Genomic DNA, 18,548 nt, shown 5'->3' on the forward strand with positions numbered 1-18,548 from the left:
GTGGAACAAATTGTACCTGTAATTATAGACCACATGTTGGAGGATGGATCAAACAGGTAACAATGAACACAGCACTCTATTTCCAGGGGCGTCTAACACATTCTGATGTTTTTCTTGTTCAGGCTCATAAATGCTCACCATTTTCTACACTTGTACCAATGAGGTGGAAGTCTTGTCTTGTACGCGCAGCATTTTAAAGTTCTAGACAGGTAAGTCCTAACTAACCCACGTATGTGTCTCTATTTCATGAATAGATCACCACTAGTCTAAGGGTATGTTCACACGCACAGTCAAAAACGTCCCAAAATACGGAGCTGTTTTCAAGGGAAAACAGCTCCTGATTTTCAGATGTTTTTTGTGCCACTTGCGATTTTCGCTGCGTTTTTCGCAGCGTATTTACGTCCGTTTTTGGAGCTTTTTTCAATAGAGTCTATGGAAAACGGCTCCAAAAATGTCCCAAGAAGTGTCCTGCAGTTATTTTTCGCGGCTGTTTTTTTACGCGTGAAAAAACGCTGCGAAATACGCTCCGTCGGAACGGAACGCCATTTTCCCATTGAAATCAATGGGCACATGTTTGGAGGCGTTCTGCTTCCGAGTTTTCGGCCATTTTTCGGCCGTTTACAGCCTGAAAAAGGGCCGAAAATAGGTCATGTGAACATACCCTAAGGGCTCGTCCACACACTGCGGATTTGCAGCGTTTTTTCCGCCCAGAATTTCAGACTGAAAAAACGCAGCAGAATACAGTAGCAGCATAGTTGGTGAGATTTAACAAATCTCATCCACAGGCTGCGTAAAAATTCAGTGAAGAAATTGACCTGCGGACCGCAGCATGTCAATTCCTGCTTGTAAAAACTGCAGGAAATGGTGCGTTTTTGCCGCAGCGGAATGTCTTGCATTTTTCAACTGAATTGCTGCAGAAATTTTCTGTTGTGTGGACAAGCCCTAAGGGCATGGCATATTTGCCTTGTATTTCTGCAATGTAAAAATACGCTGCGTAAAACTTTACAATCTAAGCCTATGGAAAACATATTCTGCAATGAAAGAAATGCCAAAATATTTCTGAGTTACGGATATTTTTTTCCTATTGGACATTGTACCGTTTTCTGCGATGTATTTTTACGTTGTGGAAACACTAGGCACATACATCACGTGTGACTGCACCCTAAAAAGTTGCGTACATTGTGACCACTAAAATGGAATTTTTGTAAATGAAATTCTATCAATATTAATTGAAACCATAATTCATATCTTTCTTTTATATATGAAATAACATAATTATATAGTCTGTTAACAATGTAGTCGTGCTGATTGTATTAGGTAACCTAGTGGGTTAACTGTAGTTTTATATATATATATATATATATATATATATATATATATATATATATATATATATGTATATATGCATATGGCTAATACTGCAGCAATGTGACAAATAAAAAATGTAGTGTGGTCACAAAGCAAGAAAGTTGACTTGAGCTCAGCGCTGCTACATCTGAATTTAGCACTCATACATAGTTACGTCTCCCAAGCGCAACCTACTATCTATTCTAAAATAAACTCGTAATAAAACAAACACACACACACAAAAAGAACCCACAAATCAAACACATACAAGTTCTATACATATACATAATATTGCTTATCAATTATAAATATACATATTTCACAGGAGACTAGCAATTAACTATATCATAGATCTACAAGTCATGGATATCCTGGTATAAATGGGTAATAAATGTCTACATTTTAGACATATACATGTATTGTTGCCTACAACACATAGTATATATTAATAAATGTCCAGATTTCATTGACATACATATTCCTCATATGCTTGCTAGTAATCCATAATAGATGTCTAGAATTCCTACTGGCATAACCTCCAATTCATTTCTCTCATACTAGACTTGTAATAAGCCATTATAAGTGTCTAGAACAGATACACCTACCAGTATTAGTTCATAATTGATACCTACAGAATACACACACTATTAGTAATGGATGAGAAAGCAGAAATGAATAAGCTGGAGGAGCTGTAGATTTTTTCTGGCAGCCCTCTATCATCAGATGTGTTCCCTGGTCAGTCATTTACCAGGCTGGCATCAATATGCATGCTTCCATGGGCTTGATTGAATGGACTTCATTAAAACTGCAGGCCCTAACTCTTCTTTGAAATAATCAAAAGGGCCGTGCATAGAAAGGAAATGCTGCGGATAAATACAGAAATAGGATCTTGAAAAGGCGAAGAGAGAGTGCAAACAACAAGCTGGCAGAACAGAGTAACAGTCATGAGAACTCTGCTTCCATCTCAATGGCTGGCCCATTTTGTGGCATAAGGACTGTTACAACATTGTATTCTTTACAGAAAAAAAACACATACAAATACACGCACAAAAAAAACTTTGCTTAACAAAACAAATATATGTTTTGAAATTTACGCTTCAGCAATGATTCTTTTACATGTTAATCCCTAAATGCATTGTTTACAAGGATTCATTTATCAAAGACACAGTGTTGGATAGGCAAATGAGGAATACGGTCATTGACCGTTTTCTTGTTGCATGTTTTTTTTTTAACTGTATTCAACTAGGGAACATATTGTTGGAATTGGAGCCCTATAATAGTCCCTTTGAATCTCAGACTTTAATCCATCTCTTTACTGTTACATGTTTTCATTTGCAAGTTTAGAGTAATCTATTGGATTAAGGTAAAGTGTTTTTTTTATTTTTTTTATTGAATTGGTTTTGACTGCTAAGAGTAAAGAATCGAAATTACAAAATGAAAACACACTGACAAATAAACAGTTACCCAGTCCCAATCTAGCTAGGAAAATAAAAATATATTTTTATTGACATTTTTTTTTTTTTTTTTAGAAATCATTTGTAATTATTTATTAGAATTAGGCTAGTTTCAGATGGGCATAGTGCACCCATATTTAACAGTTCATATTACAGGCCTAACATCTAGACGCTTGGGTTCTGCTGAATTGAACTTAGATCACCATAGGGTTTTGTAGTAATCTAAATTTGGTTCAGTAGAAACACAGGGTTCTGGGAATTAGGTCCATAATAGGGACTGTTAAATACAGGGGCAATACACCCATCACCCAGGGGCAATACATACAGTAGATTTTGAGTGTTTTTGATATATTGGGATCCTTATATGATGCAGGGGTCAATAAGAAAGGGAAATACAAAACTATGACATGGAAAAAAGCATACTTGCCTGCCATGACTGTAATATCTCATTCAGGCTTATTTAAGACATATTTTAATGTTTGTAATACGGCTGCTAGACCGGCAATTCTTTTGATTCTACGGAACTCAACTTAGATCACCATAGAAACCTAAGGCGATCTAACTTCGGTATGCTATGACTTCGGTATGCATCTGCATGGCTAAAATGCATAAGCAGACTTTTACACTCTTATGTCCTGTTCTCCTGTTTTGATTTTAGCCTTATGCCATTGAATAACCCCTTAAGAACCAGGCCTATTTTGGCCCTAATGACTAAGCATTCCTTTTATTTTTTTCCTCCCCGTTTTCCAAGAGTCATAACTTCTTTATGGAGGGCTTGTAATTTGCGGGACGTGTTGTATTTTTCAAATTGCACCATTTTTGCTTGTATATATTATATTGATTAACTGTTATAAAATTTTTTGGGAAGGAATTGAAAAAAACGTTTCAAACTGACTCCATTCACTGTGCGGTTAAATGACATGTTCAATTTATTCTATGGGTCAGTACGATTATGGTGATACCAAATATGTATAGTTTTTTTTAATGTTTTACTGCTTTTGCACAATTAAAACCGTTTTAAACAAAAATTATTTGTTTTTGCTTCGCCGCTTTCCAAGAGCCACAACTTTTTTATTTTTCCGTCGATGTGGCTACATGTGGGCTTGTTTTTTGCGGGATGAGATGTCGTTTTTGTTAATACTATTTTGGAGTACAGGGGACTTATTGATTAACTTTTATTAATTTTTTTGGTGGGGTTAATGGAATAAAAGCATTTTGCCGATTGTTTTTGTGTGTTTTTTTTTTATATGGACTTCACCCAGCGGTTTAATTAATGTATTAACTCTATTGTTTGGGTCGTTACGATCGCGGCGATATCTGATATGTGTTTTTCTTTAGTTCTACTAGAGGACTTTATAATGCGATCTTCTGATCGCATATTTATTTCTTTGGTATACCTAGTATTCCAAAGCATTATTTCCTGTTCGTGTAAGACTGACAGGCAATCTACTAGGCCATGCCTCTAAAATGATCTATTTTTAAGTTTTAAGTTTTAATATTAATCAGATTTTTTAAGCATTTATTTTTTGTGATGTTTTTTTCATTATCAATATTAAAAAATAATCATAAAATCTTGCCGTTTTCACTCTGGCCACTAAGCCTCACAATAGACTGAAATTTCCTGTTCTGTAGAGATCACTTCTCAGATTATTATCAAAGGCAGGATTACAATGACAGGTAACACCTTGATATAGATAAAACAGGATCCACCATTGACAATAAGCGATGGACACAGCTGCCCTCCTTTCCCTCCCTGCACTGTGACCTCTGCACAGATAACAGCATGCCCACAACACTCTCCGAGAGAAGTCAATTGCTACCCTCCTATTCCTTGCTGCACAATGACCTCTGCACAGGTAACAGAGCATGCCTAGAAAACTCTCCCATAAAAGTCAATGGGTCAGATCCATTGTTTCCTATGGTCCAGGTGGCCACTGTAAAGTCTATATCTAATTGCTGATAATAGCAGTTCAGAAAAGATGGCTGCTCCCATAATAATGTACAGAAAATAGAATAAAAAAAATCTATAATTGAAAACTAAAAACAGATTAGAAAAAAAATAATATGCTTTACTATCTGGCTTTAATTAGGAAATAAAATCTAGGTGATAAATTCCCTTTAACTGTTCAGTTTACAGCTGCCTATAGAAGTCTATGGAGAAGGGAGGGGAGGAGGAAGCAAAACACTAGCTTCTAATAGTCTGCTATACACAGCATACAGACATGTTCCATTATACAGCAGTAAGGAGTATTTTAGCTGAGAATCCAGCAGCGGAGTGAGGTATAATACTTACTAAAAGCTGCAGCAGCATGGAGGACATTACATAGCAGTAAGGAGCAGTGTAGCTGTAAATCCAGCACTGGGGTGAGACAGTTAAACTTACCAGAAGATGCAGCACATTAGTTTCTTTCTCTCACTCTTCAGTTCCCTTCTCCTGCTCCCTTCTCCTCTCCATAAACTTGCATTGGCAGCTGTAACCTGATCTCTCAGTGGAGCTTAAAATATCATATTCTCTCTGCCTCTTTGTTCTATGGATTCTATGAGTGAATTCTATGAAAGATGTTGTCTGAGGAGAGAAACCAGTCCTCAATCTCTTATCCAATGCAAAATAAGCAACATTGTAAAATACTTTCATTTCCAAAAACCTACTGTTTCCCCGTTTGGTCCGACAGTCACGTGAAGCCGATTGCCAGAATGTCTCTTCATCTGCTGAGGTCACGCACACATCACCCATTATCTGTGTATGGGTACATCAGCTCCACCATCATCCCTATCAGTAGATAGTCGTGGGCCGGCTTTTCAGCATCTTCAACTGAACATGAGCCGAATGTCCTCCCAGACGCATGCTCAGTTCACTTTCCCATTGAGTCTGCACCCGTTCTCCTTTATAGAAGCGTCTGCTGTTCACAGCTTATAATGACTGAGCATGCGCAGTTAATTTATTTCAGATCGCATGCTTAGTCCTTTTTCAGGCGCACAGCATGCTGGATTGGACTGGAAGTGCGGCATGTAAACAAATGGCTGCACGAGAAGAAGAGGTGAAATTCAGAGGGGAAGCATAATAAAAACAGGTATTTGGGTGGGCTTTCGAGGGCACAAGTAATGCAGCAAATATGATTTTTAAAAATCATATCTGGTCAGAAAACCCCTTTAAAAAACAGGGGAGAGGCAGAAAGTAGCCTATAAGTGGAGAAAGAGCCATTTTCTCTATTAAGATATATTACAAAGTTTCTATAGTACTAAAAGTTTTAATTTACGCAAAGTTATTTATAACAGGATGTCCGCTTTAACCCCTTCAGGACACAGCCTGTTTTGGCCTCGTGGACACAGATGATTTTTTTCAAATCTGACATGTGTCACTTTATGTGGTAATAACTCTGGAATGCTTTAACCTATCCAAATGATTCTGAGATAGTTTTCTCGTGACATATTGTACTTTATTTTAGTGAAAAAATTTGGTCGATAAATTCAATATTTATTTGTGAAAAACTTCACATTTTAGTGAAAATTTGCAAAAATGAGCATTTTTCTAAATTTAAATGTATTTGCTTGTAAAACAGATAGTAATACCACACAAAATAGTTACTAGTTAACATTTCCTATATGTCTACTTTATGTTTGCATTGTTTTTTTCACGTCTTTTTATTTTTCTAGGACGTTACGAGGCTTAGAACTTTAGCAGCAATTTCTCATATTTTCAAGAAAGTTTCAAAAGGCTATTTTTACAGGTACCAGTTTAGTTGTGAAGTGGCTTTGAGGGCCTTCTATATTAGAAAATCCCCATAAATCACCCCATTTTGAAAACTGCACCCCTCAACGTATTCAAAACCACATTCAGAAAGTATTTTAACCCTTTAGGCGTTTCACAGGAATTAAAGCAAAGTAGAGGTGACATTTTTCCAAATTAAAGTTTTTTTGCCAAAATTCTAATAAAAAAAAATCTGTAACACAGAAGGTTTTACCAGAGAAACAAAACTCAATATTTATTGCCCAGGTTCTGCAGTTTTTAGAAATATCCAACATGTGGCCCTAGTGTCCTAATGGACTGAAGCACTGGCCTCAGAAGCAAAAGAGCACCTAGTGGATTTTGGGGCCTCCTTTTTTTAGGAATATATTTTAGGCACCATGTCAGGTTTGAAGAGGTCTTGTGGTACCTAAACAGTAGAGAAAACCCCAATAGTGACCCCATTTTTTAAACTACACCCCTCAAGGCATTTTTCTAGGGGTATAGTTAGCATTTTAACCCCACAGTTTTTTGGAAGAATTTTGTGGAATTAGTCTGTGAAGATGAAAATCACCTTTTTTCCTGTGGAAACATAGAATTTTTTCATTTTTACAAGGAATAAAGGAGAAAAAGCACCCCAAATTTGTAAAGCAATTGATCCCGATTATGGCAATACCCCATATGTGGTAATAAACTGCTGTTTGGTCGCACTGCAGGGCTCAGAAAGGAAGGAGCACCTTTTGGATTTTGGAGCGCAGATTTTGCTGGATTGGTTTTCAATGCCATGTTCGGTTTACAACGCCCCAGAGGGACCAGAACAGTGGAAACCTCCGAAAATTTACCCTATTTTGGAAACTACACCCCTCAAGGAATTTTTCTAGGGGTATAGTGAGCATTTTGACCCTACAGGTTTTTTGTAGAATTGAGTGCAATTAGGCCGTGAAAATTAATATCAACATTTTTGTCCACTAAAATGTTGAATTTTTAAATTTTCACAAGGGATAAAAGAGTAAAAGCACCCCAGCATTTGTAAAGCAATTTCTCCCGTATGTGGTAATGTTTTTTTTATTAGAAATTAATTAACCGTAGGACTGATCCTTTTTTGCTTTTTCATTTTAGTTTTTCACTCCCCCCCTTCCAAGAGCCATATTTTTTTTATTTTTTCGTCAATATAGCGGTGTGAGGGCTTGTTTATTGCAGGAGGAGTTGTAGTTTCTATTAACACCATTTAAAGTACCATAAAATGTGCTGGGAAACTGAAAAAAAAAAATTTGCGGGCTGAAATTGGAAAAAACTGTGATTCCTCCATTGTTCTTGGGGTTTTGTTTTTAAGTCTTTCACTGTGCGCTAAAAACGACAACTTTAGTTTTATTCTGCGTCTCAATACGATTACGGTGATACCAAATTGATATAGTTTTTTTTTAGATTTGACTACTTTTACAAAGAAAAGACTATTTGTTAAAAAAAAATAATTGTTTTGTATCATCATATTCTGACATCCAGAACTTTTTTATTTCTTATTTTTGGTGGGACGAGCTGTAACTTTTATTGGTGCCATTTTATGGTACATACATCCCTGATCACTTTTTATTACATCTTTTTTTAGAGCTAAGGTGACCAAAAAACAGAGATTTTGGCGTTTTAAATTCTTTGTTTCTTACAGCATTCACTGTGCGCAATAAATTATGTTTTACTTTATTCTGCGGGTCGGTAAGATTACGGCGATACCATATGTATATATTTTTTTTACGTTTTGCAGCGTTTGCACAATAAAATTACATTTCTATAAAATAATTTATTTTCTGAGACACCATATTCTGAGCAGTAACTTTTTTATTTTTTAGTCAAAAAAGCTGTGTAAGGGCTTGTTTTTTGCGGGACGGGTTGTAGTTTCTATTGGTACTATTTCGGGGTAATTGCGACTTTTTGATCACTTTTTATTCTATATCTTGGGAGGGGTGGTGACCAAAAAATAGCGATGCTGACAGTTTTCCGTTTATTTTGTTTGCGGCGTTCACCGTGCGGAAAAATAACTTTATAGTGTCATAGTTTGGGTCATTACGGACGCGGTGATACCAAATTTGTGTACTTTTTTTAACGCTTTCATTTTTTTCCTATAATAAATGACTTATTATAGGAAAGCAAAAACTTTTATTTTTACACTTTTATAAAACATTTTTATTAACTTTTTTTTTAAACTTTTTGCACTTTATTTTTTTACCTGCAGCTCTGATCACTGCTAGAATACATTACACTACCAAGGTAGTGTAACGTATTCCAACTGTCAGTGTGACGTCACAGTCACTCTGAGGGCTGATTCAGACGTGCGTGGCGTTTTTGCGCACGCAAAACACGCAGCGTTTTGCGCGCGCAAAAACCACTTGACAGCTCCGTGTGTCATTCCGTGTATGATGCGCGGCTGCGTGATTTTCGCACAGCCGCCATCATAGAGATGAGTCTAGTCGACGTCAGTCACTGTCCAGGGTGCTGAAAGAGTTAACTGATCGGCAGTTAACTCTTTCAGCACCCTCGACAGTGAATGCCGATCACAATATCGAGAAACCTGTTAAAAAAAAAGAAAAAGTTCGTACTTACCGAGAACTTCCCTCCCGGCCGTTGCCTTGGTGACGCGTCCTTGGTGACGCGCCTCTCTTGACATCTGGCCCCACCTCCCTGGATGACGCCGCAGTCCATGTGACCGCTGCAGCCTGTGCTTGGCCTGTGATTGGCTGGAGCTGTCACTTGGACTGAATTGTCATCCCGGGAGGTCAGACTGGAGGAAGAAGCCGGGAGTTATCGGTAAGTCAGAACTTCTTTTTTTTTTACACGTTCATGTATATTGGGATCGGAAGTCACTGTCCAGGGTGCTGAAACAGTTTAACTCTTTCAGCACCCTGGACAGTGACTATCTCCTGACGTTGCGTACCGGAAATTTTTTTGCCAGGTTCGGCCAAAACGAGTTCGGCCGAACTCGGTGAAGTTCGGTTCGGTTGTCCGGGTACGCTCATCTCAAAGACACTCCGTTTGGAAGTTTGTAAACAGAAAAGCACGTGGTGCTTTTCTGGTTACATTCATCCTTTTGACAGCTGGTGCGCGAAACAGGCAGTTCGCACGGAAGTGCTTCCGTGCGACCTGCGTGGTTTTCACGCACCCATTGACTTCAATGGGTGCGTGATGCGTGAAATACGCGGAGATATTGACCATGTCGCGCTTTTTGCGCAGCGGACAAACGCTGCGTAAAAAGCACGGACTGTCTGTACTGCCCCTTAGACTTGTATTGGTCTGTGCGTGGCGCGTGAAAACCACGCGGCCCGCACGGACCCAATACACGTTCGTGTGAATCCACCCTGACAGTAAGTCTACGAGGACCCAGAGGCTGGTCCTCATAGGCTTCCATACATGGCAGACCTGGAGGCCGTTGCCTGGCCTCTGGATGCCATCGCAAGCATCAGCAACCCCCACAATTGCATGGGGGCTGCTGATGTGCTACAATCCCCTTAAATACGGAGATCGCAATCAAGCGCCGCATTTAACAGGTTAATTGCCGAAATCAGCGGCGATGAGCCGCTGATTGGCAACACAGGAGTGTCAGCTGTCGGGGACAGCTGACCTCCCAGTTCCCGATGCATGCCTTGTCGCCGACAATGTGCATCGGGAACGACACAGTGACTTCCTGTCACTCTGACAGGAAGCCTATCAGGACCAGCCGGAGGTTGGTCCTGATGGGGTTCCGTCCATGGCAGACACGTAGGCCATTGTTTGGCTTCCGTTTGCCATGCTAACTATCGGCAAACCCCGCGATTTCGGACCGGGGTCTGTCGATATGCTAGAAATCCCTAAAATGCGGCGATTGCAACCGATCGCTGCATTTAACGGGTTAATTCGCCAAAATCAGCGGCAAAGGACCGTTGGCCAGCAAGAGTGGAGTGTCAGCTGTTGGCGACATCTGACCTCCCGTTTCCCGGTGCGCACTGTCGCCGATAGTGTGCACCGCAAACAACTCAGTAACTATACGTCCTCGTGCGGGAAGTAACCTCCCGCCACGACGTATAGTTACTTACTCGTGCGGATTGGGGTAAAAGTTTATTATTGAGTCATGCCTCACAGTGCTCTTTTTTTTTTCTTTTTGTTTATTTCTTTTTTTTAAATTAAATCTTATTTATTTAATTTAAGATTTGGATATATTAAATCCTTTAGCCATATGCACACGATGAGCATTATGTGCGGATATGCCATGCAGAATTTCAAGCGGCAAATCCGCAACGTAATACAGTACCAGCAAAGTAAATTAGATGTCAAGTAATGTCATCTACACGTTGCAGAATTTTTCGGCACTTAAATTGACCTGCAGTGCGTATTTTAAAGTCTGCAGCATGTCAATTAATCTTGCGTTTCCGTCTCAGAATTGTACCTGACCAGTTTATACAAAATGCACCAAAATCCGCAGCATAAAATCTGCACCTGTACCCACATTAAAATAAAAAACGCACCTAAAACTTATAAAAAAACCCACACTCTTAGGCCTCATGCACACGACCGTATTTTTGTCCACCAGTAAATACTGCCGTAAATACGAGTCCTTGGTCACATGTATTCGACCCGTATTGCAACAGTTTTTATGGACCCGTGCCCGTAAATACGGGTCCGGTGTCACCAGCATTCCACCCGTATTTACGGGCACGTTTTTGGCTACAAAATTGCACTGCACTAATCGGCAGCCCTTCTCTCTATCAGTGCAGGATAGAGAGAAGGGACAGCCCTTTCCGTAATAAAAGTAAAATAAATTCATACTTACCCGGCTGTTGTCTTGGTGACGCGTCCCTCTCTTGACATCCAGTCCGACCTCCCTGGATGACGCGGCAGTCCATGTGACCTCTGCAGCCTGTGATTGGCCTGTGATTGGCTGCAGCGGTCACATGGGCTGTAACGTCATCCCAGGAGGCCGGACTGGAGGAAGAAGCAGGGAGTTCTGGGTAAGTATGAACGTCTTTTTTTTTTTACAGCTTTATCTATATTGTGATCGGTAGCCACTGTCCAGGTTGCTGAAACAGTTACTGCCGATTGTTTAACTCTTTCAGCACCCTGGGCAGTGACTATTTACTGACGTAGCCTAGCAACGCTCCCGTAATTACAGGTGCACACACGTAGTCACCCGTAATTACGGGAGCCCCATAGACTTCTATGGGCCTGCCCGTGCCATAATTACGGCCTGAAATAGGACATGTTCTATATTTTTCAACGGCACGGGCACCTTCCCGTAAGCATACGGGGAGGCACCCGTGGCCAATAGAAGTCCATGGGCCCGTAATTACGGGCCGTAATTACGGGAGTTTTTATGGTCGTGTGCATGGGGCCTTAAGGCCGGGTTCCCATGTAGTTTAAACGCTACGGAATTTCCGCAACGGAATTCTGTGCGGAAATTCTGCAGCATTTACAGTAGCAGCAAAGAGGATGAGATTTAGAAGATCCCATGCCCACGCTGCGGGAAAAAAATGCAGCATAAACGTTAATAAATTGACCTGCGGTGCAGAATTTAATTCCGCAGCATGTCAATTTATGCTGCGTTTTTGTTGATTTTCTGTTGCTAATCCAGCAACAGAAAGCCAAGTGTTGCGACTTTTCCGGCGTATTCGCAGTGCTTACGCCGCAAAAATTGCAACTACGAAAAAAAATGAAATCATAATTACCCAGAACGCCCTCCTTCTTCCTGCAGTCTGGCCTCCTGTGATGACGTTTCATCCCATGTGACCGCTGCAGCCAAGCACAGGCTGCAGCGTCACATGGCCTGCAACATTATCGTCGGAGGCTGGACTACACGTAGAGAAGAGGGAGGGGGTAAGTATCGACTGGTTTTTATTTTTATTTCAAGCACTGCTTTCCGCAGCGGAAATTCGGTTTGAAAAACCGCACCACAATGTGGTGCTGCGGGTTCCAGGTCGGATACGCTGCGTGATTTTTACACAGCGTATCCGACATGTGGGAACCCAGCCTAAATGTGGATTTAAAGAGGCTCTGTCACCACATTATAAGTGCCCTATCTCCTACAGAAGGAGATGGGCACTATAATGTAGGTGACAGTAATGCTTTTTATTTAAAAAAAAGATCTGTTGCTTAATCCCCGAGTGGGCGTATTTTTACTTTAAACCAAGTGGGCGTTGTACAGGGGAGTGTATGATGCTGACCAATCAGCATCATGCACTCCTCTCCATTCATTTACTCAGCGTATAGGGATCTTGCTAGATCCTTATGTGCTGTCTTATACTAACACATTAACGATACTGAAGGGTTTAGACAGTGAATAGACATTCCACGGGATGTCTATTCACAATTGCATGGGGGCTGCTGATGTGCTACAATCCCCTTAAATACGGAGATCGCAATCAAGCGCCGCATTTAACAGGTTAATTGCCGAAATCAGCGGCGATGAGCCGCTGATTGGCAACACAGGAGTGTCAGCTGTCGGGGACAGCTGACCTCCCAGTTCCCGATGCATGCCTTGTCGCCGACAATGTGCATCGGGAACGACACAGTGACTTCCTGTCACTCTGACAGGAAGCCTATCAGGACCAGCCGGAGGTTGGTCCTGATGGGGTTCCGTCCATGGCAGACACGTAGGCCATTGTTTGGCTTCCGTTTGCCATGCTAACTATCGGCAAACCCCGCGATTTCGGACCGGGGTCTGTCGATATGCTAGAAATCCCTAAAATGCGGCGATTGCAACCGATCGCTGCATTTAACGGGTTAATTCGCCAAAATTAGCGGCAAAGGACCGTTGGCCAGCAAGAGTGGAGTGTCAGCTGTTGGCGACATCTGACCTCCCGTTTCCCGGTGCGCACTGTCGCCGATAGTGTGCACCGCAAACAACTCAGTAACTATACGTCCTCGTGCGGGAAGTAACCTCCCGCCACGACGTATAGTTACTTACTCGTGCGGATTGGGGTAAAAGTTTATTATTGAGTCATGCCTCACAGTGCTCTTTTTTTTTTCTTTTTGTTTATTTCTTTTTTTTAAATTAAATCTTATTTATTTAATTTAAGATTTGGATATATTAAATCCTTTAGCCATATGCACACGATGAGCATTATGTGCGGATATGCCATGCAGAATTTCAAGCGGCAAATCCGCAACGTAATACAGTACCAGCAAAGTAAATTAGATGTCAAGTAATGTCATCTACACGTTGCAGAATTTTTCGGCACTTAAATTGACCTGCAGTGCGTATTTTAAAGTCTGCAGCATGTCAATTAATCTTGCGTTTCCGTCTCAGAATTGTACCTGACCAGTTTATACAAAATGCACCAAAATCCGCAGCATAAAATCTGCACCTGTACCCACATTAAAATAAAAAACGCACCTAAAACTTATAAAAAAACCCACACTCTTAGGCCTCATGCACACGACCGTATTTTTGTCCACCAGTAAATACTGCCGTAAATACGAGTCCTTGGTCACATGTATTCGACCCGTATTGCAACAGTTTTTATGGACCCGTGCCCGTAAATACGGGTCCGGTGTCACCAGCATTCCACCCGTATTTACGGGCACGTTTTTGGCTACAAAATTGCACTGCACTAATCGGCAGCCCTTCTCTCTATCAGTGCAGGATAGAGAGAAGGGACAGCCCTTTCCGTAATAAAAGTAAAATAAATTCATACTTACCCGGCTGTTGTCTTGGTGACGCGTCCCTCTCTTGACATCCAGTCCGACCTCCCTGGATGACGCGGCAGTCCATGTGACCTCTGCAGCCTGTGATTGGCCTGTGATTGGCTGCAGCGGTCACATGGGCTGTAACGTCATCCCAGGAGGCCGGACTGGAGGAAGAAGCAGGGAGTTCTGGGTAAGTATGAACGTCTTTTTTTTTTTTACAGCTTTATCTATATTGTGATCGGTAGCCACTGTCCAGGTTGCTGAAACAGTTACTGCCGATTGTTTAACTCTTTCAGCACCCTGGGCAGTGACTATTTACTGACGTAGCCTAGCAACGCTCCCGTAATTACAGGTGCACACACGTAGTCACCCGTAATTACGGGAGCCCCATAGACTTCTATGGGCCTGCCCGTGCCATAATTACGGCCTGAAATAGGACATGTTCTATATTTTTCAACGGCACGGGCACCTTCCCGTAAGCATACGGGGAGGCACCCGTGGCCAATAGAAGTCCATGGGCCCGTAATTACGGGCCGTAATTACGGGAGTTTTTATGGTCGTGTGCATGGGGCCTTAAGGCCGGGTTCCCATGTAGTTTAAACGCTACGGAATTTCCGCAACGGAATTCTGTGCGGAAATTCTGCAGCATTTACAGTAGCAGCAAAGAGGATGAGATTTAGAAGATCCCATGCCCACGCTGCGGGAAAAAAATGCAGCATAAACGTTAATAAATTGACCTGCGGTGCAGAATTTAATTCCGCAGCATGTCAATTTATGCTGCGTTTTTGTTGATTTTCTGTTGCTAATCCAGCAACAGAAAGCCAAGTGTTGCGACTTTTCCGGCGTATTCGCAGTGCTTACGCCGCAAAAATTGCAACTACGAAAAAAAATGAAATCATAATTACCCAGAACGCCCTCCTTCTTCCTGCAGTCTGGCCTCCTGTGATGACGTTTCATCCCATGTGACCGCTGCAGCCAAGCACAGGCTGCAGCGTCACATGGCCTGCAACATTATCGTCGGAGGCTGGACTACACGTAGAGAAGAGGGAGGGGGTAAGTATCGACTGGTTTTTATTTTTATTTCAAGCACTGCTTTCCGCAGCGGAAATTCGGTTTGAAAAGCCGCACCACAATGTGGTGCTGCGGGTTCCAGGTCGGATACGCTGCGTGATTTTTACACAGCGTATCCGACATGTGGGAACCCAGCCTAAATGTGGATTTAAAGAGGCTCTGTCACCACATTATAAGTGCCCTATCTCCTACAGAAGGAGATGGGCACTATAATGTAGGTGACAGTAATGCTTTTTATTTAAAAAAAAGATCTGTTGCTTAATCCCCGAGTGGGCGTATTTTTACTTTAAACCAAGTGGGCGTTGTACAGGGGAGTGTATGATGCTGACCAATCAGCATCATGCACTCCTCTCCATTCATTTACTCAGCGTATAGGGATCTTGCTAGATCCTTATGTGCTGTCTTATACTAACACATTAACGATACTGAAGGGTTTAGACAGTGAATAGACATTCCACGGGATGTCTATTCACAATCCCTGCACTTCGTTACTCTGTCTGTGGTAGTTACTGCAGAGGAAGCGTGATCTCGCTGTAAATGACAGGTTACAACGAGAGCACGCTTCCTCTGCTGTAACTACCATAGAAACAGTAACAAAGTGCAGAGATTGTGAATAGACATCCCGTGGAATGTCTATTCACCGTCTAAACACTTCAGTATTGTTAATGTGTTAGTATAAGACAGCACATAAGGATCTAGCAGGATCCCTATGTGCTGAGTAAATGAATGGAGAGGAGTGCATGATGCTGATTGGTCAGCGTCATACACTCCCCTGTACAACGCCCACTTGGTCTAAAGTAAAAATACGCCCACTTGGGCATTAAGCAACTCATTAGCATAAATCTAAAATCGCTAATAAAGTGGTGAAAACCGATATTTTTTTTTAAATAAAAAGCACTAGTGTCACCTACATTATAGCGCCGATCTCCTTATGTAGGAGATAGGGCACTTATAATGTGGTGACAGAGCCTCTTTAACCTGCCTGTGCTTATCTGCAATTTTGATGCATATTTTCTTCACCAAATTACGCAACATGTGCATTTAGCCCTAAGAGGATGTGTTTGACTTTCTAGCTTTCTAGGGTATATGTACACTTTCCTGCCACAACATAGGAGTGCCTTTACCTTAATATACTACTCCTAGCATGCACCATTGTGAGACAATAGGACAAATATATACAAAATTGAAAGACATGGAGATAGAAGAGGGGAAGGGGACAGCAAGATGTCCTGTCTACCTTTATAAATGACCTTGTAAGGGGTTTACAGAGTATAATTTCAGTATTTGCAGATGATACTAAGCTCTGTAAAGTAATCAAAACAAGGGAGGATAAGGGTACGTTCACACGTGGTGGAATTGCTGTGGAATTCCGCTGCGGACAGTCCGCACTGGAAATCCGCAGCAGACAGTCGGTCCATTGGTTTCCACACCTTTTTAGTTATCTTTGTGCAGACGTTGCGGACAACTCCGCTGCGAACCATAGGCTGCGGTGCGGAATTTGGTGTCCGCAGCATACACTGGCTGTTGCGGACTTGATGCGTACTTGTGCCGGAATTTCTCCATTGACTTCAATGGAGTTGCAAAATTACGCAATGAGATCCACAGATGTTATGTGTGTTGCGTTGCAGATTGCTTTCACGAACGGGATATTTCATCATTCTGGCTGGACCTATGTGTTTTGAGGTCTATAGCCAGACTGAGATGGAATGTTTTAAAAGAGAGCAGGATGTTCTCTTCCCCTGAATCCGCAACGACTAATCCGCAGCAATTTACTTCACATTTTAGGCAAAGGCGCAACGGAATCTGCAATGCAGATTATGTGCGGCATTGATGCGGACAGTGTCTGCAAAAATACGCCACGTCTGAACATGCCCTAATGTAATACTACAGAGCGATTTGGGGAAGCTGGAGGTGTGGGCAGATAAATGGCAAATGAAGTTTAATGTGGATAAATGTAAGGTTATGCACTTGAGCCAAGGAAACAGATTTTATAATTATGCATTAAATGGTAAAACACTGAGTAATACTACTACAGGACAAGATTTGGGGATATTGATGGACAGTAGATTTACCTTTAGCAACCAGTGCCAGGCAGCTGCTGCCAAGGCAAATAAAATCATGGGATGCATCAAAAGAGGCATAGATGCACATGACAAGAACATAGTTTTGCCTCTAGATAAATCACTAGTCAGATCACATAGAGAAAATTGTGTACAATTCTGGGCACCTGTGTATAAGAAGAACATGGCTGAACTAGAACGGGTGCAAAGAGTGGCGACCAAGGTAATTAAGGGAAAGGGTGGATTTCAGTACCAAGAAAGGTTCCCAAACTTGGGGCTATTCAGTTTAGAAAAAAGACATCTTAGGGCCGATCTAATTACAATGTACAAATATATAATTGGAAAGTACAGAGATCTTTCTAATGATCTTTTTACACCTAGGCCCTTAACAAGGACAAGGGAGCATCCTCTAATATCTGTCTAGAGGAAAATAGGTTTCAAAACAGAGACGGGGATTCTTTATTGTAAGAGCAGTGAGACTATGGAACCCTCTGCCACAGTATGTTGTGATGGTTGATTCTTTGAACAGGTTCAAGAAGGACCTTGATGCCTTTCTTGAAAAATATAATATTACAGGTTATGGGTACTAGACTCTAGAGATGGGATGTTAATCCGGGGATTTATTCTGTTTGCCATATTTGGAGTCAGGTAGAATTTTTTCCCCTAATAAGGCAATTGGCATCCACCTCATGGGGGTTTTGCCTTCCTCTGGATTACCACGGTAGGTTTATAGGTTGGACTTGATGTACCTGTGTCTTATCAACTATGTAACTATGTAACTATGTACCTGTACAAGGTCGGCATCAGCACCTGGCAAACGGGGGCAAGTGCCGGGGCCCACTTCACTTGGGGGGGCCCACTCGGCTGCCGGGTGCTGATGCTGCCGTCATTAAGGCATCACTGTCCATATATGGACAGTGATGTAAGAAGGAGAGGATTCCCAGGCAGAGCTCCATCTCTGGGAAAGCCCCTGACATCGCTGTCCATATATGGACAGTGAATATGGACAGTGATGCCAGGACCAGAGCAGTGTCCCAGCCTGGCCGCGCTGGTTCCGCCTCGATTTAGCATTCACTATGCCATAAGCAGCTCGGCACAGGCAGGCGTGATGTAGTGACATCACTACCTATCGCCTGTCTGTGATGAGTCACTCACAGGACAGTGCAGAGGAGGAGAAGGATCCTCCCCACGTCGGTAGGTAAGTAATTATGTTTTTTTTTCTATTAGGTGCATATGGGGGCATTA

The 18,548-nt window shown here is 41.7% G+C and overlaps 1 long non-coding RNA gene across 1 annotated transcript in view; it reads left to right on the plus strand.

The window, feature by feature from the left end:
• The window catches only part of LOC142748140 (uncharacterized), a 103,077-nt gene that overhangs the window by 37,487 nt on the left and 47,042 nt on the right, over nucleotides 1-18,548 (plus strand). Inside the window, exon 2 of the long non-coding RNA XR_012882147.1 lies at nucleotides 123-209. This is a non-coding gene — a long non-coding RNA (uncharacterized LOC142748140). The remainder of the gene's footprint in view (nucleotides 1-122; nucleotides 210-18,548) is intronic.

This window comes from Rhinoderma darwinii, chromosome 3 (genome assembly GCF_050947455.1).
Source record: "Rhinoderma darwinii isolate aRhiDar2 chromosome 3, aRhiDar2.hap1, whole genome shotgun sequence".
Taxonomy (NCBI): domain Eukaryota; kingdom Metazoa; phylum Chordata; class Amphibia; order Anura; family Rhinodermatidae; genus Rhinoderma; species Rhinoderma darwinii.